At 42.1% G+C, this 12,283-nt stretch overlaps 1 long non-coding RNA gene across 1 annotated transcript; it reads right to left on the reverse strand.

The window, feature by feature from the left end:
- Positions 1-413: 413 nt before the first annotated feature.
- Positions 414-7,455, reverse strand: LOC311431361. The gene is made up of 3 exons (XR_014689376.1): positions 7,037-7,455; positions 6,466-6,577; positions 414-2,920 (listed from the first exon to the last, which is right to left on the reverse strand). It is a non-coding gene; the product is annotated as an uncharacterized lncRNA (long non-coding RNA).
- Between the last annotated feature and the right edge of the window lie 4,828 nt (positions 7,456-12,283).

The following is a 12,283-nucleotide window of genomic DNA, read 5'->3' on the forward strand; positions in this document are numbered from 1 at the left end:
CAGAATCCTGTCTCATTGTGTCTGTCTTGCTTTTCCCAGCCAGGATAAATCTGGCACTATAACCTCGCTGCAGTGTCTTTATAATACAGCTGTGAAAATGCAATTATAGGCCTGATGCATTAACAGGCAGAATAATCTCGCAGAGCACTGCTGAAGATCCCAGTGAGTGGCCTGGTTTTGTTTGTTTGAGGTAGTGTTTCTGGCCTGCTATTTTCCCTTTAATATAAAGAGCCGTTCACTTCCTTGTGAGACTACACATGTGCACTGTCTGGTTACACTTTATACTGGAATGACCAGACGACAAGTTTCCAAGAGTAGTATTAAATGAAATAGGATATTCCTGGGTAGCTTTTATTTTGTAGACATGGAACCTCCAGAGATTCTGCATCTGGGAAGGATCATATCACAGCATCTGTTGCCTGCCTGTGAACTGGACTTTGGTATTTAAAAGTACCCAGGTACAATGTGACAATTTTTTACAGTGATAGCATTCAGAATGACAAGCTTTTGTAAATATAATTTTCTACGTTTTATTTACATTCCACGTGTGAACTCTGCAAATAGCTGTACCAGTAGAAGCCATTGATCAGTAGCCAATCCTCAGATTTTGTCACTGCACCTTGCAGAGGGTTTCTATCTCTCATCTAAACACTTCCTCAGGTACACCATACCAAAAAAAGGCATGCTATCAAAAACAAGCTGTATATTAACACAGGCGGTTTTTGTTTGTTTGTTTGTTTGTTTTTCTGAAATGGGTTAAAAAACACCTGTGTATTTGTGGGGTCTAACGTCTGACAAGAGGCTGGAGGCAGGCAGCTGGGGACAGCATCTACCACCGCAATGGCTGCGTGCATCCACAGCCCCAGCTTGAGGAGAGTCTGGGCTGCTCTCAGAGAGCTGTTGTTACTTGTAAGAGACTATCAAGTTGACCACAATTAAATGTTTCCCAATTAACTCTAACTTTTCTTTGCTGTTAATACATCACATGCTTGTTCAGAAAGTCAGCACCGAGTGCAGTGAGCTGTATTTTAAATCAGCTGCTCAATCCTATCTTTGCTCCACTGGATCTGGAAGGTGAATTTCAGTTTTCCTAGATCTGGATTTCCCAGCACTGTCTGACACCCTAATTTGGCAGCAGGACATGGAAAGTTGTACATTGTGATTTATTAGTGTCTGAATTTAAGTCATAACTACAGTAACAACAGCTACGGTACCATGCTGAGGAAATTGCCTGTGATGAAGGAGAGGGATCTGCATATTCTTCCTCACAGGCAGACTGCGACTAACACTAGTGGTCTAATGAACAATTGCCTCTGACACATTTTGGGCCTGTTACATACAAAATAATGTGTTACATACAAAATAATGTATTCTGCGATCACTCCATCCACATGCCAGCACCTCAGTGCTCCAGTACCTTTTCTTTTCCTGTCCTCAGAGTTATTTCTATAGAATTCGTTGGTCTGTGAGACATTACTAGTTCCTGTCTTAATGGATATGGCAGAAAGCAAAGAAGTAGCTTTTAGGGCAGCAAAATACTGATTGTCTGTAGATTTGTTTCTCCCTGCTGATCATCATTCATTAAATAACAGAAGACTATAGTGTGAGCACACCTTTTATCAGATAGCAGAGAACCAACACAGTAGAGATTATAAATTTCCCAGCTGGAGGAAGGAGGTAATGTCAAATGGGCTTTCCAGTTTTTTAAACATGAGAGTAGAAAAGGGCGTTCTGGTGTCTTGTAAGGCATCCCGGTGTGAAGCATTCATAATGTCTTCCTATACCTAGCAAGTGTAGAGGTTACTCTACAGTTGTCCTTCAGTGGCACCGTGACTGAGTTCTATCCACTGTGTTTATCTTTGTATTATCTGCAAAGAGTTTCTATTTTTTTGGTTTTTGTTTCTAGTGCTGTCAAGTTTAGTAGCATGTGGTGAGTGTCCTCAGAAGTTAAAGGGGGTATTAACTGATAAATGGAATGCAATTGTATCTATTGTATAATTTTCTTGGGAAACAAGGTTTTTACTTCCACATACAATGATGCAAATCCATGGAAAACACATTCCTGACTGCACCTGCTGTGCTACACCCCAGTTGTTGCTGGTGATACACTAAATTCCATTTTTGTGTTGTGCTGCCTTTTCACATGTGCTGGTAGTTTCCTGTATAGCTGTGCTATAATCTGTATGGGAGAACTGATCTGGCTTTAGAAAAAAAAGATGGAGATAAAGAACCCTGCTGCAAAATAACAGGTTTATACTCAAGCCCTTGTCAATCTAAGTCAGTTTGGTCAGCATTTTTAAAGGGTATGGAGACCCTTTTATCTACTTTTACAGCATAGTTTGGTGTATATTTCTTTTGGTGTCAGTACTAGCTTCATTATCTCCTGGTAATCATTATTCAAGAGTATTCATAGCCACCACTGCTACCCTGCACTGTTCCAACCCAAATATTTGTGTAGTCTCTCCCTGAAAAAATTCAAACTTTTTTGTCAAGGTCATTTCTTAGTTGGCTGTGTTCCCTCATCTGATTTACCAAGTGGTCACATTTGCACATAGAGGGAGTCAGGAATATAAAATCAGGGCAGGAATTATTTAAGCCAATTTAAGTACTACATGCTAAACATGTGCTTTAGCTTCTTTTTCTGGTGATGAAGTAACTTCTTCAGCGGAGAGTATGTACATTGCTAAAGACACGACAACTTTTCTGCTCCAGCATTCCCACTCCAGAACCTCTGGAAATCTCTCCCCTTCTTTCTGAAGTGTTCTCCACAGAGGGCTCACACATCAGACTCTCCTGGTGGAAAGCCTCTCACTCTTCTTTCCTCTCTTTGGATCCATCCAGTGTTAATGGCTCTTGATGGCTCTTTCATTGCTTAGCAGCAACTTCTCCACAAGATGCAAAGTCCTCACTCAGTGCCTCGCTGAAAGTAACATTGAAAATAAAGTTTGAAATGTATCATTGTTCCCCAAATCCAGTGGCATTCATAACTAGACATGAACATGTATCCTTCAGTCTGTCACTGAAACAACGTTTGAAATAGATCCTGGAACAGGGGCTGGAAAACAACAGTTTTCATTAGTTTTGAAAGCATGATTAGCTTTTTTGACTTTTCTACAGGATGTATGCCAAAGTGCATGCCGAATGGTTCTTCCAGATGCCAGCTTCTACTCTGTATCCATAAAGAAGAAAGTGAGGAAACAAAAACCTGGGAGTTTCTTCTCCGATGGCCTGATCGCCAACATCCAATAAAATCAATAAGTCTGTCCAGGCTTTTAATTACTTCTGTTCACTGCATAGCCTTGCATTCCTTAAGCAAGATTTACAGAGGAGTGATAAGAGATTCCTTGCTTTTAGCTTAGTTTTTGTCAACATCATTTTCATTATGTACTGGTTTTGGCTGTGATATGGCTAATTATCTTCACAGTAATTGGTGTAGTGCTGTTTTAGATTTGTGACCCAAACAGTATTGGTAACACACCGATGTTTCAGTTGTTGCTGAGCAGTGCTTGAGTCAAGGACTCTCTTGTTTCTCACACTGCCCCACCACCAAACAGGCTGGGGGGGGACACAGCCAGGACAGCTGGCCCAGGCTGGCCAAAGGGATCTCCCATACCATGTGGCATCGTGCTCAGCAACAAAAACTGGGGGAAAGAAGAAAGAGAGGGTCCTTCAGGGGGGTGGCATTTGTTTTCCCAAGACAATGTAATGCATACGTTCTGCTTTCCTGGAAGTGGCTAAACATCTGCGTGCTGATGGGAAGCAGTGAATGAGTTCCTGTTTTGCTTTGCTTGTGTGCACAACTTTTGCTCTACCTGTTATACTGCCTCGACCTGTGAGTCTTCTCATTTTTACCTTTCTGATTCTCTTCCCCATCCCCCTGGGAGAGGGGAAGCAAACTGGTGTGTGGGGTTACCTGCCTGCTAGTGTTAGCCCACAACAGCCTGCTTCAGAAGAGCACGTGTAGCTGCATCCTAACTGATTGCTTTTGAATCAGTAATGCAATCTGGGGTAGAAACTGCTGTACAGTGTTCTCCTCTTTTGAGCAATGAGTGAGATATATTAGTATTGTGATGCCAACAGAGGCACTGCTAATGATCTCCTTAATTAAGTTCATTTTCATAGCATGCATCACCAGTTGCTAGGTTTTGTTCCACATGATAGCATGGCGCAATTATCTGCCACATTCCTCAAACATACAGTATTATATTCCTCAGCATAAAATGCTTTCTGAGATTAATCACTTTGGTCATATATCTGAACATCCTACCTCATGACACCATTGGTTAGATAACAGTATCAGAGCCTATTATTTTCTGAGCCAATTTTCCCACTCTGAATTGTTACATACATACGCTGTTATCATGCTGCTGCAGTATGCGTCTGCAACATGCTAAACTGTGCACTTTTACAGGAGTCTTTTTTAAATGATCCGATTATCAAAAATTATGTGGCTGGCATCACATGTGTATGCTGTTAAAGGCTTCCTAGGGTATTGAAGTCAGCTTGTGAACAGCCTGACTGAGAAGTGTAGCTCTATTGTTGTCAGTATAAACACCAGAAGCAGAAAATAAACTTTTCAGTTCATTTAGCTCTGTTAATGCTGGTGATTCTTATTCTCAGATATAGTGTTGAGATTATTTTTAAAAATATCGAGCAACTTGATAACAGGATTCCTTTTGCTTGAGTGGTCTACAGAGTCCCTAATCTCCTACAAAGACTATGTCTGTAGGTTAGGTGTTAGACCCTAGACAAAGGTAATAAAAGCTTCTTCAGAATTGTCTGTGGACTAGAGAAAATCTCCCTCAAGTCACTGAAGTGTCTGAAATTTCCATCCCTTATAAAAAAAAAAAAAAAAAAAATCAAACCTCTCCAGCCCCTCTGTGTGAATGAATATTACTAAAAGCTCTAAGAAGATTTCAATAGGCTTCTTCATCTAGATTCACTCTTTGACATGCACTGATCGCCGGTCATTATAAACCTTTGAAAAACTTGTTGAAACAGGTTGTAAAGTGTTCATAATAGGCATTACCACTAGCCTCAGCCCTAGTTTTCTGTATTTAAGGATTTTCATTAATTTCATTCCAGGAGAAAAAAAATCTATTAAAGTGTAGGCAGACATTAGGCATGTCATGCTATTCTTCTACCAGAGTTTGTATTTCTCTTCCAGTAAACCTCTCAAAAAGAATGATCAGGGATTATTCTGAGGCTGCACTGAGACTATCTGCGATCTTGCTCTGGATCTTGCTCAAGGATCTGCGATCCTTGCTGACAGAGGCTTTCCAAACAGCCTCTGTGAAATTACTTGCTGTCTGGTATTTCAGTACCACACCTGTATAACAGAAGCCACTAGTCTTGCAGACCCCAAGGTCAGTGCAGGAGGAGGGCAGGAGGTGCTCCAGGCACTGAACAGAAGTTCCCCTGCAGCCGGTAGGACATCGAGGTGCTTGAGCAAGTCCACAGAAGAGCAATGAAGCTGGTGAGGGGTCTGGAGAACAAGTCTTACAAGGAGCAGCTGAGGGAGCTGGGCTTGTTCAGCCTGGAAAAGAGAAGGCTCAGGGGCAACCTTATTGCACTCTACAGGTACCTTAAAGGAGGCTGTAGCGAGGTGGGGGTTGGTCTATTTTCCCATGTGCCTGATGACAGGACAAGGAGAAATGGGCTAAAGTTGGGCCACGGGAGGTTTGGGTTGGATGTTAGGAAGAACTTCTTTACCAAAAGGGTTGTGAGGCATTGGAATAGGTTGCCCAGGGAAGTGGTTGAGTCTCCATCTCTGGGTGTCTTTGAAATATGTTTAGATGTAGAGCTTAATGATATGGTTTAGTGGAAGACTTGTTAGTGTTAGGTCAGAGGTTGGACTCCGTGATCTTGGAGGTCTCTTCCAACATAGATAATTCTGTGACTCTGGTGCAGTCTCCCAGCTCAGAGCCAACCACCTACTGGTCTGGCACAATGGATTTGTATGTTCCTTGCACTAGCTGTTCCTTCACATCCTCTTCACATACAAGGACATGCGTCTCTTTCACGCTCCTTCAGGAGTAAACGAGCCAGGATAGATTAAAGCCTCTTTCTTCACGTCAGTAAGATACCTGCCTTTGGTTTCAGTGAGAATTCAGGCCCAAGCAATTGAAGTTTCTTCTGGATAGCATTCCTTCTAAATAAGATAATTTCACTTCCCTTTCATCTGCAATGATTTCTAAGTGCCTTACACCATTCACGCTTGAGACAGAAAAATGGGATTCCCATGTTACGTAAGGGGAGCGCAACCCCTCTCAAAATACGAGAGCCTGAGGTATGCGACTGAACACTAAAAATGTTAAGACTAGGAGGCAACGGACTCAAAAGACGAAGGAGGCTGACCCTCTCTGGCTGTTCATGTAACAGAAAAGATACTCGGATTTGGGCCCAGGAGCTGTGAATTTAGGGAACAGGAAACATGAAACAACTGTAGAACCCAGTAACACTTACCTGCCAGCTCCTGAACTCGCGGAACTCCCAAGCAACTTCACAAGTCGTACCACCAGGCTCTTACTGCACTGAGAAGGCACCACCAATGTAACTAGGCATAGAGTCTCTAGAGCTATTTCACAGAGAAAGTAGAAAACATAAAGAAAAAGCAGCCTGCTGGGGAACACCGAGTCCATTCCGCCATGTCAGTAGAAAACCACCCTAGATAACGGAGGCCTTAACCTCCCCTGGAGAAGCAATTCCCCCTATGAGTCCTCATGCTTCCTACATAACAGAGGTCAAATGATCCACACCTGGCAGGTTTCACCTAACATGGGTCAAGCCAAGAGACATTGTAAAATAGGCTCAGCAACCTGGCTTCAGTGTTTTAAGGTCAATTGCTCCTTATTGCTAAGAGAAATCACCTGACAAAGAGCTTGGTAGTTAATTCATGAAATCTAATCTAGATACAAGAGGTGCATAAGGGTCATATTTCTGATAATCATTCTGTGAGGAAAACTAGTATAGAGCCCGTTAAAATAAGAAAAATAAAATTATAAATAAAAGAAACAAAAACGGAAATGGAACTTACAGGCTAAATTGCTCTCACAGTTTCATCTCTCTAGTCATGACAGATAAAAAATAAAGAAACCAGAAAGTCTTTTCTTGAAATATATGTTCCCCCAGGAACGGGGCCCCTCGCCCTGAAGAACCCTCCCTGAAGGACCCTCTTGCCCACATTAAACTGAACCAGAACCTATGAACACTTATTCACCAGGTCCTGATCTTTAGGCTCTTCCAATTTTCTTTCCAGTCTAGTCATACTACGAGGCTTTTAGTGTACTACGAATGCAGATCCAGGAGCTCATAGGTTTTTTTTTAAACTATTTCACAGAAGTGGAAGAAAACACAAAGAAAAAAACAGTCTAATGGGGAACACAGAGACCAAGACCATGGCAGTAAACAAGCACCCTACATAACTGATTCCTCAAATTCCCCTGAGGAAGCAATTCCCCCCATTTCTCCTCATGCTTCCTATATAGCATAAGTCAAATGATCCCCACCTGGTAGATTTCACTCAACCAGGGTGGAGCCATGAGACCTTGTGGAATAGGCTCATCTACTTGGCTTCAGTGTTTTATGGTTGATTGCTCCTTATCACCAAGAGAAGTCACCTGACATGGGGCTTAGTGGTATCAGTAGACCTAATGAATTAACTACAATATGTGCGTAAGGGTCATATTTCTGCTAGTCATTCTGTGAGGAAAACTACTACAGAGCCCATTAAAATAAGATAAATAAACATAAAAAAAAAAAAAAAAAAAGAAAGAAAAAAGGAAATGACCTTAAAGGCAAAATTGCTCTCATAGATTTTCATCTGTCTAGTCACGACAGATAAAGAAAAGCAATCAGAATGACTTTTCTTGACATTAATGCTTTTTAAATTATCTTTTCTGAGATCTCTTCTTTATGCAGGACTTTTCAAAATCTAGCCCCATGACCCCTGACTCAAGTATTTACTTGGGCTGCATATGAACTTCTATCACGTAGAAGTGCCAGGATCCGGATCCTCACTCCCTGTTCAGGTCAAGGACCAGGATGAAAGTTTTGGCTTTAATTTGGTTACATGACTACATTGATGTTGTCGTGGTTTCCCCCGACCAGCAGCTAAGCACCACACAGCTGTTAGCTCAACCTCCCCCCTCCCTCTCTGGGATGGGGGAGAGAAATAGCAATATGATGCCTGTGGGTTGAGACAGAGGCAGTTTATTAAGAGAAGAAAAAAAAAATAATAATAACGATAATAGTACTGCTACTACTAATTTGTGAGGAATAAGTGATGCACAATGCAATCGCTCACCACCCGCTGACCGATGCCCAGCCTATCCCCAAGCAGACAGCCCCCCCATCCTGGCTAGGCACCCCTATCTATTGTTTAGCATGACATCAGAGGGTTATGGAATAACCCCAGTTTGGCCAGTTTGGGTGAGCTGTCCTGGGTCTGTCCCCTCCCAGCTCCTGCTGCACCCCCAGCCTGCCCGTTGGCAGGACAGAGCGAGAAGCTGAAATGTCCTTGGCTTAGTGTAAGCACTGCTCTGCAGCAATTAAAACATCAGCGTGGTATCAACACTCTTTTCATCCTAATCCACAACATAGCACCCTACCAGCTCCTAGGAGGAAAATTAACTCTATCCTCGCTGAAACCAGGACAACTGCTTCTGGCAGGTCGCGGGGAGAAGATTGGCTGGCTTGGGGGAGCTTCTGTACACGTGGCTTTTAGGCTGCAGCCAAAGTGTTCCTCTAGATCTGGAAGTTTGAACATGGTTGAGTGGTTAGAAAGCTGCCTGGCAGAGAAGGACCTGGGAGTATTGGTTGATAGTTGGATGAATATGAGCCAGCAGTGTGCTCAGGTGGCCAAGAAGGCCAATGGCATCCTGGCTTGCATAAGAACCAGTGTGGCCAGCAGGGCTAGGGAAGTGATTGTCCCCCTGTACTCGGCTCTGGTGAGGTCGCATCTCGAGTACTGTGTTCAGTTTTGGGTCCCTTGCCACAAGAAAGACATCAAGGTGCTCGAGTGAGTCCAGAGAAGGGTGACGAAGCTGGTGAGGGGTCTGGAGAACGAGTCTTACGGGGAGCGGATTAGGGAGCTGGGATTGTTCAGCCTGGAAAAGAGAAGGCTCAGGGGCAACCTTATCGCTCTCTATAGGTACCTTAAAGGAGGCTGTAGCGAGGTGGGAGTTGGTCTATTTTCTCATGTGCCTGGTGACAGGACGAGGAGAAATGGGCTAAAGTTGTGCCACGGGAGGTTTGGGTTGGATGTTAGGAAGAACTTTACTGAAAGGGCTGTTAGGCATTGGAATAGGCTGCCCAGGGAAGCGGTTGAGTCTCCATCCCTGGGTGTCTTTAAAAGACATTTAGATGTAGAGCTTAATGATATGGTTTAGTGGAGGACTTGTTAGTGTTAGGTCAGAGGTTGGACTCAGTGATCTTGGAGGTCTCTTCCAACCTAGATGATTCTGTGATTCTGTAATTTTTTCTTATGCTTAAATAAAGCTTTATTTTTCATGTGAGTCCCATAAAGCCCATAAATTTGTATTCAGTTCAAATAATCTTCCTTTTCTTCCTGTGTGACGTATTTCAATAAAGTCTTTGACTTTGTTTTCTGACTCCATTTGGTATATGCAATCTGTGGTTTATTACAGTGATGCATGTAGGGAGAGAACCTAGAGGTAGTTTTATCAGAAAAGACAATATTTAATAGTATATGAAAATAATTTGAAAGATCGGGTTAGTCTACATTTGGGCTATCTGCAGATATATAATTAAACTGTTTCTCATGGTCAAAAAACAACTACAGTGAGCACACTGACTTTTCTTTGATGTTATTGCCTTTAATGTCATCTTCTCTGAAAGCACAAGTGCAAAAACTTCAAGCTGGAAGAATCAAAGCTGCCTGGTAAAAATCCTATTCCATATGTTTACTGTTAATTTTGGAAAGGAATTTAGAGAAGTGCAGATAGATCTCAATTTGTATTTTCAGGAATTGTAGAAGTGAATCAATTACCAATTCCTTTTTCTTTTAAAATGCAAAATGTAATATTTTATTGCCTCTAAACATGCACAACAATCACTGCACATACAGATCTGCTTCCCTTGCATACATACATTAATAATAAAGACTACAGATGCACTTACAGGGAAGAAAAGGTAACTCAGGGCAGTGTTTCCATACAGTTCTGTGTGCTAGATCTTTTGTGTGATGGATGTGCTTCTTACATACCTCTTTCTTTCCCGCACCATTTCAGAGCATTGTCATGCATCACTTCTGTGCAATTTCTTTCTACCTCCTACCTTTTCTATACCTTCCTTTCTTTTTCTTTTTCTTTTTCCTTCCTCCCTCCTTCCTTCCTTCCTTCCCTCCTTCCCTCCTTCCTTCCTTCCTTCCTTCCTTCCTTCCTTCCTTCCTTCCTTCCTTCCTTCCTTCCTTCCTTCCTTCCTTCCTTCCTTCCTTCCTTCCTTCCTTCCTTCCTTCCTTCCTTCCTTCCTTCCTTCCTTCCTTCCTTCCTCCCTCCCTCCCTCCCTCCCTTCCTTCCTTCCTTCCTTCCTTCTTTCTCCTATTGATTCATCTTGTTTCTGGTTTTGATTTTTTTCCTTCACCTTCACTCTTCCTCTTTCTTCTAAGTGATACTTAGAGTAAATATGTCCTGTAACATTACCACTAGACCAAAATAGATATATTCTATATACCAGTCTGTAAAAGTTTTAAAGGCAGCAGAAGGAAAACAGAAGCACAGATGGATGCATGGACTATACAATATTTTCCACATAGTTGGAAAAGTGGCTACAGCGGAAGCAGGAGGAAAACCAGTATTTTAAGTACCACTCCTCACTGCACTTTGTGCTCCAAGAGTAAGATTACAAGACATCGGGGATTACCAGCTGTTCCTGTGTCATTTTGAAAATCACTGATATGATTCAAAAATCATACGTGGAAGATGTTGTAGGATTACAAAGCCATTGAGGTTGGAAGTCATCTCTGGAGATGGTCTAGTCCAACTCCCCTGCAGGGTCAGCTGTAGCAGGCTGCTAAGGACTGTGTCCAGCCAGGTTTTGAATATCTCAAAGCAGGCAGGGATGAATTGTGAAAATCACAAGCAATACTCATAATAACATCTAAAACATTTTGTTTACAACGGCTACTGAACAGTGGAGTAACTATGACAGAGCTAGTGTTTAATTCTTTCTCACTTCTCATCTTCAAAACAAACTCAAATCTCTTTTAAAAGATATGCTTTAGGATTTTGATACAATATTCAACACAATGTTTTGTAAAGGCCAGAGGAGAGAAGCTTGATTATCCCTTCTGGAGTTTGGTCTTCTGAATGTAGGCCAATAAAATAGCTCTCAGGTTTAATGGTGTTGTAAGGAAGCCTAGCAAACACAAGAGGGCTCCATCTGAACACAAATTAAGAAGTAATTTAGGGTGGTGCCAAAGAGAAACTATGGTCTAGCGTTACATAACCTTAAGCTAAATTGCAGTGCAATTTAGAGAAGTAGAAGATTCTTAATTGTTTGCTGTGCAATTACCATCTTGTTTTGGATATGCACTGGTTTATGTCTAAACATTTTCTCCATGCTGAAGAAGAAATATCAAAATAAATCTCTTGAAACCCAGTTCAAGTGGCCCATTATGAAACATACAAAATAAAATTCCCAATTTTGTCATTCATACCAAGCGTATCCATTCTTTATGAAACAGGTTTAGGTTCAGCTGTCAAAAAAAATATCACAGTACATCACAAGCTGGCTTCTGGCAGCAAAAATGATCTCCTTCCTTGATTTTACATTAGAAATCCAAATGTTTCCATATTGCTGCCATGGAAACAAATAGAGAATAAAGGTAGAATGGAAAAAAAGCAACTGTAGCATAATGGGGTTCAGTCATTCCTCCACAGAGAGAAGCAGGCTTTCACAAATGGGCTTTACTGCAGCATTGCAGTACCAGTGCAAGTCCCTCAGGGTAGGGACCACACTTGCCTGTGCCAGAATTCAGCCACAGCAAACTGCTTGCAGAGAGGCCTCCATCTCAATTTGAAGCAATGGGGCTGTGTGTGTATCACACACTGCTGGAGCAAACATCTTTTACATCAGGCAGTGCTACAGAAAGGAGAGGGTGAGATGAAGTCTTTCTGCAACAAGAAGGTAGCAGCCCCTGCAAGAAAGGATTTCTCCAACATGCATTGCACCAGTGGGGGTAGTTATTAGTGCTGGTAATAACAAGGAAAGGGAAGTTGCTGTTACCTTGTCTAAAGATGCCCACCTCTGAAGGAATGCCATC

This window comes from Aythya ferina (genome assembly GCF_964211825.1).
Source record: "Aythya ferina genome assembly, chromosome: 2".
Taxonomy (NCBI): Eukaryota; Metazoa; Chordata; class Aves; order Anseriformes; family Anatidae; genus Aythya; species Aythya ferina.